At 43.1% G+C, this 14,607-nt stretch overlaps 14 non-coding genes across 14 annotated transcripts; all 14 read right to left on the minus strand.

Annotated features, from left to right (window-relative positions):
* Positions 1-555: 555 nt before the first annotated feature.
* Positions 556-637, minus strand: trnal-uag (transfer RNA leucine (anticodon UAG)). Its single transcript has one exon. It is a non-coding gene; the product is annotated as a tRNA-Leu (tRNA).
* Positions 638-1,328: 691 nt separating this feature from the next.
* trnal-aag (transfer RNA leucine (anticodon AAG)) lies at positions 1,329-1,410 on the minus strand. Its single transcript has one exon. It is a non-coding gene; the product is annotated as a tRNA-Leu (tRNA).
* Positions 1,411-2,844: 1,434 nt separating this feature from the next.
* Positions 2,845-2,926, minus strand: trnal-aag (transfer RNA leucine (anticodon AAG)). The gene has a single exon. It is a non-coding gene; the product is annotated as a tRNA-Leu (tRNA).
* Positions 2,927-4,360: 1,434 nt separating this feature from the next.
* On the minus strand, positions 4,361-4,442 carry trnal-aag (transfer RNA leucine (anticodon AAG)). The gene has a single exon. It is a non-coding gene; the product is annotated as a tRNA-Leu (tRNA).
* Positions 4,443-5,124: 682 nt separating this feature from the next.
* On the minus strand, positions 5,125-5,206 carry trnal-uag (transfer RNA leucine (anticodon UAG)). The gene has a single exon. It is a non-coding gene; the product is annotated as a tRNA-Leu (tRNA).
* Positions 5,207-5,897: 691 nt separating this feature from the next.
* trnal-aag (transfer RNA leucine (anticodon AAG)) lies at positions 5,898-5,979 on the minus strand. Its single transcript has one exon. It is a non-coding gene; the product is annotated as a tRNA-Leu (tRNA).
* Positions 5,980-7,413: 1,434 nt separating this feature from the next.
* Positions 7,414-7,495, minus strand: trnal-aag (transfer RNA leucine (anticodon AAG)). Its single transcript has one exon. It is a non-coding gene; the product is annotated as a tRNA-Leu (tRNA).
* A 682-nt stretch (positions 7,496-8,177) lies between these two features.
* Positions 8,178-8,259, minus strand: trnal-uag (transfer RNA leucine (anticodon UAG)). Its single transcript has one exon. It is a non-coding gene; the product is annotated as a tRNA-Leu (tRNA).
* A 691-nt stretch (positions 8,260-8,950) lies between these two features.
* Positions 8,951-9,032, minus strand: trnal-aag (transfer RNA leucine (anticodon AAG)). Its single transcript has one exon. It is a non-coding gene; the product is annotated as a tRNA-Leu (tRNA).
* A 1,434-nt stretch (positions 9,033-10,466) lies between these two features.
* trnal-aag (transfer RNA leucine (anticodon AAG)) lies at positions 10,467-10,548 on the minus strand. The gene has a single exon. It is a non-coding gene; the product is annotated as a tRNA-Leu (tRNA).
* Positions 10,549-11,230: 682 nt separating this feature from the next.
* trnal-uag (transfer RNA leucine (anticodon UAG)) lies at positions 11,231-11,312 on the minus strand. Its single transcript has one exon. It is a non-coding gene; the product is annotated as a tRNA-Leu (tRNA).
* A 691-nt stretch (positions 11,313-12,003) lies between these two features.
* Positions 12,004-12,085, minus strand: trnal-aag (transfer RNA leucine (anticodon AAG)). Its single transcript has one exon. It is a non-coding gene; the product is annotated as a tRNA-Leu (tRNA).
* A 1,434-nt stretch (positions 12,086-13,519) lies between these two features.
* On the minus strand, positions 13,520-13,601 carry trnal-aag (transfer RNA leucine (anticodon AAG)). Its single transcript has one exon. It is a non-coding gene; the product is annotated as a tRNA-Leu (tRNA).
* Positions 13,602-14,283: 682 nt separating this feature from the next.
* trnal-uag (transfer RNA leucine (anticodon UAG)) lies at positions 14,284-14,365 on the minus strand. Its single transcript has one exon. It is a non-coding gene; the product is annotated as a tRNA-Leu (tRNA).
* Between the last annotated feature and the right edge of the window lie 242 nt (positions 14,366-14,607).

The raw sequence follows: 14,607 nt of genomic DNA on the forward strand, positions 1-14,607 counted from the left end.
TGTGGGAGTATAGAGCTTTACTCGAGATCAAAGCCCACAAAAATATCAGCCAAGTTCAGGGCTTCAGCTCTTGGGTCAATTCTGTCACATTTTCAACTTCAAAAGCAAGTCACTTTCAGCAGGAGATGAGTTAATGTTTAGAAGGCAAGGACAAGAGGAACATAACAGATAACATGGGAGTTGATAAAGGATTCCTTTAGCAGAGGATGGTTTCGATCCATCGACCTCTGGGTTATGGGCCCAGCACGCTTCCGCTGCGCCACTCTGCTGTTTTACAATGAAACAGTTTCATATGAACACAGTCCATTGTTTCAATGGGTTGGCTTAGCAGTTAAATCGTGGACTCAGCGAAAAATACAGGCAAATGTGACTCAATGGGAAGGCGCCCTGTGTTACCTTGTTTGAAAACCAGACTGAAGGAATAGAAAATCACCTCCTGTATGGACATTGCACATGCTACGAAGCTCAGCTGGCTCTTGCAGTTTTCAACAACAACAGATCTTACAGTAGAAAGTACTACAAGTAGCCAACACATACAAGCAAATAGCAGTTGATTGGCAGTGGTGAGATTTGAACCCACGCCTCCTGAGAGACTGGAGCCTAAATCCAGCGCCTTAGACCACTCGGCCACACTACCATTAAATCTGTTTTTACCCAAACAATTCTGAGTCGTCTGAATGAAAAGTCCACTTTGACGACAATTGGACAATCAAATCGAAGAAACACATGGAAGAACATTCGAAACTTCAAACACATACCCTCTGGGAGTATAGAGCTTGACTCAAGATCAAAAGACCACTAAACTATCAGCCAAGTTCAGGGCTTTAGCTCTTGGGTCAATTCTGTCATATTATCAACTTCAAAAGCCAAAGCAAGTCACTTTCAGCAGTAGGTGAGTTCATGTTCAGAAGGAAAGGGAGACATAGCAGTGTAAAAAGGATTACTTTAGCAGAGGATGGTTTCGATCCATCGACCTCTGGGTTATGGGCCCAGCACGCTTCCGCTGCGCCACTCTGCTCTTGTTTATTGAAATAATTTCATACGAACATAGTCTTTGGTTTTAATAGGTTTTATCAGCAGTTGAATCGACTGGACAAGGAGGAAGTTATTGGTAAATGTGAAGTTATGTGCCCCAATCTGAAGGTGCACATCTTAACTCTTACCTTGTTTGAAAACCAGACAGGAGAAAAAGAAAATTACCTCCTGTACACCTCATGTGATATCCCATATGCTACAAAGCTCAGGTGGCTGTTGCAGTTTTGAACAACAAGAGATCCTCTTATAGTAGATAAGCTGCACGTAGCCAATACATTCAACTGACAGTCTATTGGCAGTGGTGGGATTTGAACCCACGCCTCCTGAGAGACTGGAGCCTTAATCCAGCGCCTTTGACCACTCGGCCACACTACCGTTGGGAACAAGATTTTACCCAAGTAAACCGGAGGGGGTTAGATGTAAATGACACTTTGGCGACAATTGGACAATCTTAACGAAGACACACATGGAAGAACATTAGAAACTTCAAACACATATCCTGTGGGAGTATAGAGCTTTACTCGAGATCAAAGACCACAAAAATGTCAGCCAAGTTCAGGGCTTCAGCTCTTGGGTCAATTCTGTCACATTTTCAACTTCAAAAGGAAGTCACTTTCAGCAGGAGATGAGTTAATGTTTAGAAGGCAAGGACAAGGGAAACATAACAGATAACATGGGAGTTGATAAAGGATTCCTTTAGCAGAAGATGGTTTCGATCCATCGACCTCTGGGTTATGGGCCCAGCACGCTTCCGCTGCGCCACTCTGCTCTTTCACAATGAAACAGTTTCATATGAACACAGTCCATTGTTTCAATGGGTTGGCTTAGCAGTTAAATCAAGTGGACTCAGCGAAAAATACAGGCAAATGTGACTCAATGGGAAGGCGCCCTGTGTTACCTTGTTTGAAAACCAGACTGAAGGAATAGAAAATCACCTCCTGTATGGACATTGCACATGCTACGAAGCTCAGCTGGCTCTTGCAGTTTTCAACAACAACAGATCTTACAGTAGAAAGTACTACAAGTAGCCAACACATACATGCAAATAGCAGTCGATTGGCAGTGGTGGGATTTGAACCCACGCCTCCTGAGAGACTGGAGCCTAAATCCATACTACCATTAATTGTGATTTTACCCAAACAATTCTGAGTCGTTTGAATGAAAAGTCCACTTTGACGACAATTGGACAATCAAATCGAAGAAACACATGGAAGAACATTCGAAACTTCAAACACATACCCTGTGGGAGTATAGAGCTTGACTCAAGATCAAAAGACCACTAAACTATCAGCCAAGTTCCGGGCTTTAGCTCTTGGGTCAATTCTGTCATATTATCAACTTCAAAAGCCAAAGCAAGTCACTTTCAGCAGTAGGTGAGTTCATGTTCAGAAGGAAAGGGAGACATAGCAGTATAAAAAGGATTCCTTTAGCAGAGGATGGTTTCGATCCATCGACCTCTGGGTTATGGGCCCAGCACGCTTCCGCTGCGCCACTCTGCTCTTGTTTATTGAAATAATTTCATACGGACATAGTCTTTGGTTTTAATAGGTTTTATCAGCAGTTGAATCGACTGGACAAGGAGGAAGTTATTGGTAAATGTGAAGTTATGTGCCCCAATCTGAAGGTGCACATCTTAACTCTTACCTCGTTTGAAAACCAGACAGGAGAAAAAGAAAATTACCTCCTGTACACCTCATGTGATATCCCATATGCTACAAAGCTCAGCTGGCTGTTGCAGTTTTGAACAACAAGAGATCCTCTTATAGTAGATAAGCTGCACGTAGCCAATACATTCAACTGACAGTCTATTGGCAGTGGTGGGATTTGAACCCACGCCTCCTGAGAGACTGGAGCCTTAATCCAGCGCCTTTGACCACTCGGCCACACTACCGTTGGGAAATAGATTTTACCCAAACAAACCGGAGGGGGTTAGATGTAAATGACACTTTGGCGACAATTGGACAATCTTAACGAAGACACAGATGGAAGAACATTAGAAACTTCAAACACATATCCTGTGGGAGTATAGAGCTTTACTCGAGATCAAAGCCCACAAAAATATCAGCCAAGTTCAGGGCTTCAGCTCTTGGGTCAATTCTGTCACATTTTCAACTTCAAAAGCAAGTCACTTTCAGCAGGAGATGAGTTAATGTTTAGAAGGCAAGGACAAGAGGAACATAACAGATAACATGGGAGTTGATAAAGGATTCCTTTAGCAGAGGATGGTTTCGATCCATCGACCTCTGGGTTATGGGCCCAGCACGCTTCCGCTGCGCCACTCTGCTGTTTTACAATGAAACAGTTTCATATGAACACAGTCCATTGTTTCAATGGGTTGGCTTAGCAGTTAAATCAAGTGGACTCAGCGAAAAATACAGGCAAATGTGACTCAATGGGAAGGCGCCCTGTGTTACCTTGTTTGAAAACCAGACTGAAGGAATAGAAAATCACCTCCTGTATGGACATTGCACATGCTACGAAGCTCAGCTGGCTCTTGCAGTTTTCAACAACAACAGATCTTACAGTAGAAAGTACTACAAGTAGCCAACACATACATGCAAATAGCAGTTGATTGGCAGTGGTGGGATTTGAACCCACGCCTCCTGAGAGACTGGAGCCTAAATCCATACTACCATTAATTGTGATTTTACCCAAACAATTCTGAGTCGTTTGAATGAAAAGTCCACTTTGACGACAATTGGACAATCAAATCGAAGAAACACATGGAAGAACATTCGAAACTTCAAACACATACCCTGTGGGAGTATAGAGCTTGACTCAAGATCAAAAGACCACTAAACTATCAGCCAAGTTCCGGGCTTTAGCTCTTGGGTCAATTCTGTCATATTATCAACTTCAAAAGCCAAAGCAAGTCACTTTCAGCAGTAGGTGAGTTCATGTTCAGAAGGAAAGGGAGACATAGCAGTATAAAAAGGATTCCTTTAGCAGAGGATGGTTTCGATCCATCGACCTCTGGGTTATGGGCCCAGCACGCTTCCGCTGCGCCACTCTGCTCTTGTTTATTGAAATAATTTCATACGGACATAGTCTTTGGTTTTAATAGGTTTTATCAGCAGTTGAATCGACTGGACAAGGAGGAAGTTATTGGTAAATGTGAAGTTATGTGCCCCAATCTGAAGGTGCACATCTTAACTCTTACCTCGTTTGAAAACCAGACAGGAGAAAAAGAAAATTACCTCCTGTACACCTCATGTGATATCCCATATGCTACAAAGCTCAGCTGGCTGTTGCAGTTTTGAACAACAAGAGATCCTCTTATAGTAGATAAGCTGCACGTAGCCAATACATTCAACTGACAGTCTATTGGCAGTGGTGGGATTTGAACCCACGCCTCCTGAGAGACTGGAGCCTTAATCCAGCGCCTTTGACCACTCGGCCACACTACCGTTGGGAAATAGATTTTACCCAAACAAACCGGAGGGGGTTAGATGTAAATGACACTTTGGCGACAATTGGACAATCTTAACGAAGACACAGATGGAAGAACATTAGAAACTTCAAACACATATCCTGTGGGAGTATAGAGCTTTACTCGAGATCAAAGCCCACAAAAATATCAGCCAAGTTCAGGGCTTCAGCTCTTGGGTCAATTCTGTCACATTTTCAACTTCAAAAGCAAGTCACTTTCAGCAGGAGATGAGTTAATGTTTAGAAGGCAAGGACAAGAGGAACATAACAGATAACATGGGAGTTGATAAAGGATTCCTTTAGCAGAGGATGGTTTCGATCCATCGACCTCTGGGTTATGGGCCCAGCACGCTTCCGCTGCGCCACTCTGCTGTTTTACAATGAAACAGTTTCATATGAACACAGTCCATTGTTTCAATGGGTTGGCTTAGCAGTTAAATCAAGTGGACTCAGCGAAAAATACAGGCAAATGTGACTCAATGGGAAGGCGCCCTGTGTTACCTTGTTTGAAAACCAGACTGAAGGAATAGAAAATCACCTCCTGTATGGACATTGCACATGCTACGAAGCTCAGCTGGCTCTTGCAGTTTTCAACAACAACAGATCTTACAGTAGAAAGTACTACAAGTAGCCAACACATACAAGCAAATAGCAGTTGATTGGCAGTGGTGGGATTTGAACCCACGCCTCCTGAGAGACTGGAGCCTAAATCCAGCGCCTTAGACCACTCGGCCACACTACCATTAAATCTGATTTTACCCAAACAATTCTGAGTCGTCTGAATGAAAAGTCCACTTTGACGACAATTGGACAATCAAATCGAAGAAACACATGGAAGAACATTCGAAACTTCAAACACATACCCTCTGGGAGTATAGAGCTTGACTCAAGATCAAAAGACCACTAAACTATCAGCCAAGTTCAGGGCTTTAGCTCTTGGGTCAATTCTGTCATATTATCAACTTCAAAAGCCAAAGCAAGTCACTTTCAGCAGTAGGTGAGTTCATGTTCAGAAGGAAAGGGAGACATAGCAGTGTAAAAAGGATTACTTTAGCAGAGGATGGTTTCGATCCATCGACCTCTGGGTTATGGGCCCAGCACGCTTCCGCTGCGCCACTCTGCTCTTGTTTATTGAAATAATTTCATACGAACATAGTCTTTGGTTTTAATAGGTTTTATCAGCAGTTGAATCGACTGGACAAGGAGGAAGTTATTGGTAAATGTGAAGTTATGTGCCCCAATCTGAAGGTGCACATCTTAACTCTTACCTTGTTTGAAAACCAGACAGGAGAAAAAGAAAATTACCTCCTGTACACCTCATGTGATATCCCATATGCTACAAAGCTCAGGTGGCTGTTGCAGTTTTGAACAACAAGAGATCCTCTTATAGTAGATAAGCTGCACGTAGCCAATACATTCAACTGACAGTCTATTGGCAGTGGTGGGATTTGAACCCACGCCTCCTGAGAGACTGGAGCCTTAATCCAGCGCCTTTGACCACTCGGCCACACTACCGTTGGGAACAAGATTTTACCCAAGTAAACCGGAGGGGGTTAGATGTAAATGACACTTTGGCGACAATTGGACAATCTTAACGAAGACACACATGGAAGAACATTAGAAACTTCAAACACATATCCTGTGGGAGTATAGAGCTTTACTCGAGATCAAAGACCACAAAAATGTCAGCCAAGTTCAGGGCTTCAGCTCTTGGGTCAATTCTGTCACATTTTCAACTTCAAAAGGAAGTCACTTTCAGCAGGAGATGAGTTAATGTTTAGAAGGCAAGGACAAGGGAAACATAACAGATAACATGGGAGTTGATAAAGGATTCCTTTAGCAGAAGATGGTTTCGATCCATCAACCTCTGGGTTATGGGCCCAGCACGCTTCCGCTGCGCCACTCTGCTCTTTCACAATGAAACAGTTTCATATGAACACAGTCCATTGTTTCAATGGGTTGGCTTAGCAGTTAAATCAAGTGGACTCAGCGAAAAATACAGGCAAATGTGACTCAATGGGAAGGCGCCCTGTGTTACCTTGTTTGAAAACCAGACTGAAGGAATAGAAAATCACCTCCTGTATGGACATTGCACATGCTACGAAGCTCAGCTGGCTCTTGCAGTTTTCAACAACAACAGATCTTACAGTAGAAAGTACTACAAGTAGCCAACACATACATGCAAATAGCAGTCGATTGGCAGTGGTGGGATTTGAACCCACGCCTCCTGAGAGACTGGAGCCTAAATCCATACTACCATTAATTGTGATTTTACCCAAACAATTCTGAGTCGTTTGAATGAAAAGTCCACTTTGACGACAATTGGACAATCAAATCGAAGAAACACATGGAAGAACATTCGAAACTTCAAACACATACCCTGTGGGAGTATAGAGCTTGACTCAAGATCAAAAGACCACTAAACTATCAGCCAAGTTCCGGGCTTTAGCTCTTGGGTCAATTCTGTCATATTATCAACTTCAAAAGCCAAAGCAAGTCACTTTCAGCAGTAGGTGAGTTCATGTTCAGAAGGAAAGGGAGACATAGCAGTATAAAAAGGATTCCTTTAGCAGAGGATGGTTTCGATCCATCGACCTCTGGGTTATGGGCCCAGCACGCTTCCGCTGCGCCACTCTGCTCTTGTTTATTGAAATAATTTCATACGGACATAGTCTTTGGTTTTAATAGGTTTTATCAGCAGTTGAATCGACTGGACAAGGAGGAAGTTATTGGTAAATGTGAAGTTATGTGCCCCAATCTGAAGGTGCACATCTTAACTCTTACCTCGTTTGAAAACCAGACAGGAGAAAAAGAAAATTACCTCCTGTACACCTCATGTGATATCCCATATGCTACAAAGCTCAGCTGGCTGTTGCAGTTTTGAACAACAAGAGATCCTCTTATAGTAGATAAGCTGCACGTAGCCAATACATTCAACTGACAGTCTATTGGCAGTGGTGGGATTTGAACCCACGCCTCCTGAGAGACTGGAGCCTTAATCCAGCGCCTTTGACCACTCGGCCACACTACCGTTGGGAAATAGATTTTACCCAAACAAACCGGAGGGGGTTAGATGTAAATGACACTTTGGCGACAATTGGACAATCTTAACGAAGACACAGATGGAAGAACATTAGAAACTTCAAACACATATCCTGTGGGAGTATAGAGCTTTACTCGAGATCAAAGCCCACAAAAATATCAGCCAAGTTCAGGGCTTCAGCTCTTGGGTCAATTCTGTCACATTTTCAACTTCAAAAGCAAGTCACTTTCAGCAGGAGATGAGTTAATGTTTAGAAGGCAAGGACAAGAGGAACATAACAGATAACATGGGAGTTGATAAAGGATTCCTTTAGCAGAGGATGGTTTCGATCCATCGACCTCTGGGTTATGGGCCCAGCACGCTTCCGCTGCGCCACTCTGCTGTTTTACAATGAAACAGTTTCATATGAACACAGTCCATTGTTTCAATGGGTTGGCTTAGCAGTTAAATCAAGTGGACTCAGCGAAAAATACAGGCAAATGTGACTCAATGGGAAGGCGCCCTGTGTTACCTTGTTTGAAAACCAGACTGAAGGAATAGAAAATCACCTCCTGTATGGACATTGCACATGCTACGAAGCTCAGCTGGCTCTTGCAGTTTTCAACAACAACAGATCTTACAGTAGAAAGTACTACAAGTAGCCAACACATACAAGCAAATAGCAGTTGATTGGCAGTGGTGGGATTTGAACCCACGCCTCCTGAGAGACTGGAGCCTAAATCCAGCGCCTTAGACCACTCGGCCACACTACCATTAAATCTGATTTTACCCAAACAATTCTGAGTCGTCTGAATGAAAAGTCCACTTTGACGACAATTGGACAATCAAATCGAAGAAACACATGGAAGAACATTCGAAACTTCAAACACATACCCTCTGGGAGTATAGAGCTTGACTCAAGATCAAAAGACCACTAAACTATCAGCCAAGTTCAGGGCTTTAGCTCTTGGGTCAATTCTGTCATATTATCAACTTCAAAAGCCAAAGCAAGTCACTTTCAGCAGTAGGTGAGTTCATGTTCAGAAGGAAAGGGAGACATAGCAGTGTAAAAAGGATTACTTTAGCAGAGGATGGTTTCGATCCATCGACCTCTGGGTTATGGGCCCAGCACGCTTCCGCTGCGCCACTCTGCTCTTGTTTATTGAAATAATTTCATACGAACATAGTCTTTGGTTTTAATAGGTTTTATCAGCAGTTGAATCGACTGGACAAGGAGGAAGTTATTGGTAAATGTGAAGTTATGTGCCCCAATCTGAAGGTGCACATCTTAACTCTTACCTTGTTTGAAAACCAGACAGGAGAAAAAGAAAATTACCTCCTGTACACCTCATGTGATATCCCATATGCTACAAAGCTCAGGTGGCTGTTGCAGTTTTGAACAACAAGAGATCCTCTTATAGTAGATAAGCTGCACGTAGCCAATACATTCAACTGACAGTCTATTGGCAGTGGTGGGATTTGAACCCACGCCTCCTGAGAGACTGGAGCCTTAATCCAGCGCCTTTGACCACTCGGCCACACTACCGTTGGGAACAAGATTTTACCCAAGTAAACCGGAGGGGGTTAGATGTAAATGACACTTTGGCGACAATTGGACAATCTTAACGAAGACACACATGGAAGAACATTAGAAACTTCAAACACATATCCTGTGGGAGTATAGAGCTTTACTCGAGATCAAAGACCACAAAAATGTCAGCCAAGTTCAGGGCTTCAGCTCTTGGGTCAATTCTGTCACATTTTCAACTTCAAAAGGAAGTCACTTTCAGCAGGAGATGAGTTAATGTTTAGAAGGCAAGGACAAGGGAAACATAACAGATAACATGGGAGTTGATAAAGGATTCCTTTAGCAGAAGATGGTTTCGATCCATCGACCTCTGGGTTATGGGCCCAGCACGCTTCCGCTGCGCCACTCTGCTCTTTCACAATGAAACAGTTTCATATGAACACAGTCCATTGTTTCAATGGGTTGGCTTAGCAGTTAAATCAAGTGGACTCAGCGAAAAATACAGGCAAATGTGACTCAATGGGAAGGCGCCCTGTGTTACCTTGTTTGAAAACCAGACTGAAGGAATAGAAAATCACCTCCTGTATGGACATTGCACATGCTACGAAGCTCAGCTGGCTCTTGCAGTTTTCAACAACAACAGATCTTACAGTAGAAAGTACTACAAGTAGCCAACACATACATGCAAATAGCAGTCGATTGGCAGTGGTGGGATTTGAACCCACGCCTCCTGAGAGACTGGAGCCTAAATCCATACTACCATTAATTGTGATTTTACCCAAACAATTCTGAGTCGTTTGAATGAAAAGTCCACTTTGACGACAATTGGACAATCAAATCGAAGAAACACATGGAAGAACATTCGAAACTTCAAACACATACCCTGTGGGAGTATAGAGCTTGACTCAAGATCAAAAGACCACTAAACTATCAGCCAAGTTCCGGGCTTTAGCTCTTGGGTCAATTCTGTCATATTATCAACTTCAAAAGCCAAAGCAAGTCACTTTCAGCAGTAGGTGAGTTCATGTTCAGAAGGAAAGGGAGACATAGCAGTATAAAAAGGATTCCTTTAGCAGAGGATGGTTTCGATCCATCGACCTCTGGGTTATGGGCCCAGCACGCTTCCGCTGCGCCACTCTGCTCTTGTTTATTGAAATAATTTCATACGGACATAGTCTTTGGTTTTAATAGGTTTTATCAGCAGTTGAATCGACTGGACAAGGAGGAAGTTATTGGTAAATGTGAAGTTATGTGCCCCAATCTGAAGGTGCACATCTTAACTCTTACCTCGTTTGAAAACCAGACAGGAGAAAAAGAAAATTACCTCCTGTACACCTCATGTGATATCCCATATGCTACAAAGCTCAGCTGGCTGTTGCAGTTTTGAACAACAAGAGATCCTCTTATAGTAGATAAGCTGCACGTAGCCAATACATTCAACTGACAGTCTATTGGCAGTGGTGGGATTTGAACCCACGCCTCCTGAGAGACTGGAGCCTTAATCCAGCGCCTTTGACCACTCGGCCACACTACCGTTGGGAAATAGATTTTACCCAAACAAACCGGAGGGGGTTAGATGTAAATGACACTTTGGCGACAATTGGACAATCTTAACGAAGACACAGATGGAAGAACATTAGAAACTTCAAACACATATCCTGTGGGAGTATAGAGCTTTACTCGAGATCAAAGCCCACAAAAATATCAGCCAAGTTCAGGGCTTCAGCTCTTGGGTCAATTCTGTCACATTTTCAACTTCAAAAGCAAGTCACTTTCAGCAGGAGATGAGTTAATGTTTAGAAGGCAAGGACAAGAGGAACATAACAGATAACATGGGAGTTGATAAAGGATTCCTTTAGCAGAGGATGGTTTCGATCCATCGACCTCTGGGTTATGGGCCCAGCACGCTTCCGCTGCGCCACTCTGCTGTTTTACAATGAAACAGTTTCATATGAACACAGTCCATTGTTTCAATGGGTTGGCTTAGCAGTTAAATCAAGTGGACTCAGCGAAAAATACAGGCAAATGTGACTCAATGGGAAGGCGCCCTGTGTTACCTTGTTTGAAAACCAGACTGAAGGAATAGAAAATCACCTCCTGTATGGACATTGCACATGCTACGAAGCTCAGCTGGCTCTTGCAGTTTTCAACAACAACAGATCTTACAGTAGAAAGTACTACAAGTAGCCAACACATACAAGCAAATAGCAGTTGATTGGCAGTGGTGGGATTTGAACCCACGCCTCCTGAGAGACTGGAGCCTAAATCCAGCGCCTTAGACCACTCGGCCACACTACCATTAAATCTGATTTTACCCAAACAATTCTGAGTCGTCTGAATGAAAAGTCCACTTTGACGACAATTGGACAATCAAATCGAAGAAACACATGGAAGAACATTCGAAACTTCAAACACATACCCTCTGGGAGTATAGAGCTTGACTCAAGATCAAAAGACCACTAAACTATCAGCCAAGTTCAGGGCTTTAGCTCTTGGGTCAATTCTGTCATATTATCAACTTCAAAAGCCAAAGCAAGTCACTTTCAGCAGTAGGTGAGTTCATGTTCAGAAGGAAAGGGAGACATAGCAGTGTAAAAAGGATTACTTTAGCAGAGGATGGTTTCGATCCATCGACCTCTGGGTTATGGGCCCAGCACGCTTCCGCTGCGCCACTCTGCTCTTGTTTATTGAAATAATTTCATACGAACATAGTCTTTGGTTTTAATAGGTTTTATCAGCAGTTGAATCGACTGGACAAGGAGGAAGTTATTGGTAAATGTGAAGTTATGTGCCCCAATCTGAAGGTGCACATCTTAACTCTTACCTTGTTTGAAAACCAGACAGGAGAAAAAGAAAATTACCTCCTGTACACCTCATGTGATATCCCATATGCTACAAAGCTCAGGTGGCTGTTGCAGTTTTGAACAACAAGAGATCCTCTTATAGTAGATAAGCTGCACGTAGCCAATACATTCAACTGACAGTCTATTGGCAGTGGTGGGATTTGAACCCACGCCTCCTGAGAGACTGGAGCCTTAATCCAGCGCCTTTGACCACTCGGCCACACTACCGTTGGGAACAAGATTTTACCCAAGTAAACCGGAGGGGGTTAGATGTAAATGACACTTTGGCGACAATTGGACAATCTTAACGAAGACACACATGGAAGAACATTAGAAACTTCAAACACATATCCTGTGGGAGTATAGAGCTTTACTCGAGATCAAAGACCACAAAAATGTCAGCCAAGTTCAGGGCTTCAGCTCTTGGGTCAATTCTGTCACATTTTCAACTTCAAAAGGAAGTCACTTTCAGCAGGAGATGAGTTAATGTTTAGAAGGCAAGGACAAGGGAAACATAACAGATAACATGGGAGTTGATAAAGGATTCCTTTAGCAGAAGATGGTTTCGATCCATCGACCTCTGGGTTATGGGCCCAGCACGCTTCCGCTGCGCCACTCTGCTCTTTCACAATGAAACAGTTTCATATGAACACAGTCCATTGTTTCAATGGGTTGGCTTAGCAGTTAAATCAAGTGGACTCAGCGAAAAATACAGGCAAATGTGACTCAATGGGAAGGCGCCCTGTGTTACCTTGTTTGAAAACCAGACTGAAGGAATAGAAAATCACCTCCTGTATGGACATTGCACATGCTACGAAGCTCAGCTGGCTCTTGCAGTTTTCAACAACAACAGATCTTACAGTAGAAAGTACTACAAGTAGCCAACACATACATGCAAATAGCAGTCGATTGGCAGTGGTGGGATTTGAACCCACGCCTCCTGAGAGACTGGAGCCTAAATCCATACTACCATTAATTGTGATTTTACCCAAACAATTCTGAGTCGTTTGAATGAAAAGTCCACTTTGACGACAATTGGACAATCAAATCGAAGAAACACATGGAAGAACATTCGAAACTTCAAACACATACCCTGTGGGAGTATAGAGCTTGACTCAAGATCAAAAGACCACTAAACTATCAGCCAAGTTCCGGGCTTTAGCTCTTGGGTCAATTCTGTCATATTATCAACTTCAAAAGCCAAAGCAAGTCACTTTCAGCAGTAGGTGAGTTCATGTTCAGAAGGAAAGGGAGACATAGCAGTATAAAAAGGATTCCTTTAGCAGAGGATGGTTTCGATCCATCGACCTCTGGGTTATGGGCCCAGCACGCTTCCGCTGCGCCACTCTGCTCTTGTTTATTGAAATAATTTCATACGGACATAGTCTTTGGTTTTAATAGGTTTTATCAGCAGTTGAATCGACTGGACAAGGAGGAAGTTATTGGTAAATGTGAAGTTATGTGCCCCAATCTGAAGGTGCACATCTTAACTCTTACCTCGTTTGAAAACCAGACAGGAGAAAAAGAAAATTACCTCCTGTACACCTCATGTGATATCCCATATGCTACAAAGCTCAGCTGGCTGTTGCAGTTTTGAACAACAAGAGATCCTCTTATAGTAGATAAGCTGCACGTAGCCAATACATTCAACTGACAGTCTATTGGCAGTGGTGGGATTTGAACCCACGCCTCCTGAGAGACTGGAGCCTTAATCCAGCGCCTTTGACCACTCGGCCACACTACCGTTGGGAAATAGATTTTACCCAAACAAACCGGAGGGGGTTAGATGTAAATGACACTTTGGCGACAATTGGACAATCTTAACGAAGACACAGATGGAAGAACATTAGAAACTTCAAACACATATCCTGTGGGAGTATAGAGCTTTACTCGAGATCAAAGCCCACAAAAATATCAGCCAAGTTCAGGGCTTCAGCTCTTGGGTCAATTCTGTCACATTTTCAACTTCAAAAGCAAGTCACTTTCAGCAGGAGATGAGTTAATGTTTAGAAGGCAAGGACAAGAGGAACATAACAGATAACATGGGAGTTGATAAAGGATTCCTTTAGCAGAGGATGGTTTCGATCCATCGACCTCTGGGTTATGGGCCCAGCACGCTTCCGCTGCGCCACTCTGCTGTTTTACAATGAAACAGTTTCATATGAACACAGTCCATTGTTTCAATGGGTTGGCTTAGCAGTTAAATCAAGTGGACTCAGCGAAAAATACAGGCAAATGTGACTCAATGGGAAGGCGCCCTGTGTTACCTTGTTTGAAAACCAGACTGAAGGAATAGAAAATCACCTCCTGTATGGACATTGCACATGCTACGAAGCTCAGCTGGCTCTTGCAGTTTTCAACAACAACAGATCTTACAGTAGAAAGTACTACAAGTAGCCAACACATACAAGCAAATAGCAGTTGATTGGCAGTGGTGGGATTTGAACCCACGCCTCCTGAGAGACTGGAGCCTAAATCCAGCGCCTTAGACCACTCGGCCACACTACCATTAAATCTGATTTTACCCAAACAATTCTGAGTCGTCTGAATGAAAAGTCCACTTTGACGACAATTGGACAATCAAATCGAAGAAACACATGGAAGAACATTCGAAACTTCAAACACATACCCTCTGGGAGTATAGAGCTTGACTCAAGATCAAAAGACCACTAAACTATCAGCCAAGTTCAGGGCTTTAGCTCTTGGGTCAATTCTGTCATATTATCAACTTCAAAAGCCAAAGCAAGTCA

This window comes from Pleuronectes platessa, chromosome 8, assembly GCF_947347685.1.
Source record: "Pleuronectes platessa chromosome 8, fPlePla1.1, whole genome shotgun sequence".
Classification (NCBI taxonomy): domain Eukaryota; kingdom Metazoa; phylum Chordata; class Actinopteri; order Pleuronectiformes; family Pleuronectidae; genus Pleuronectes; species Pleuronectes platessa.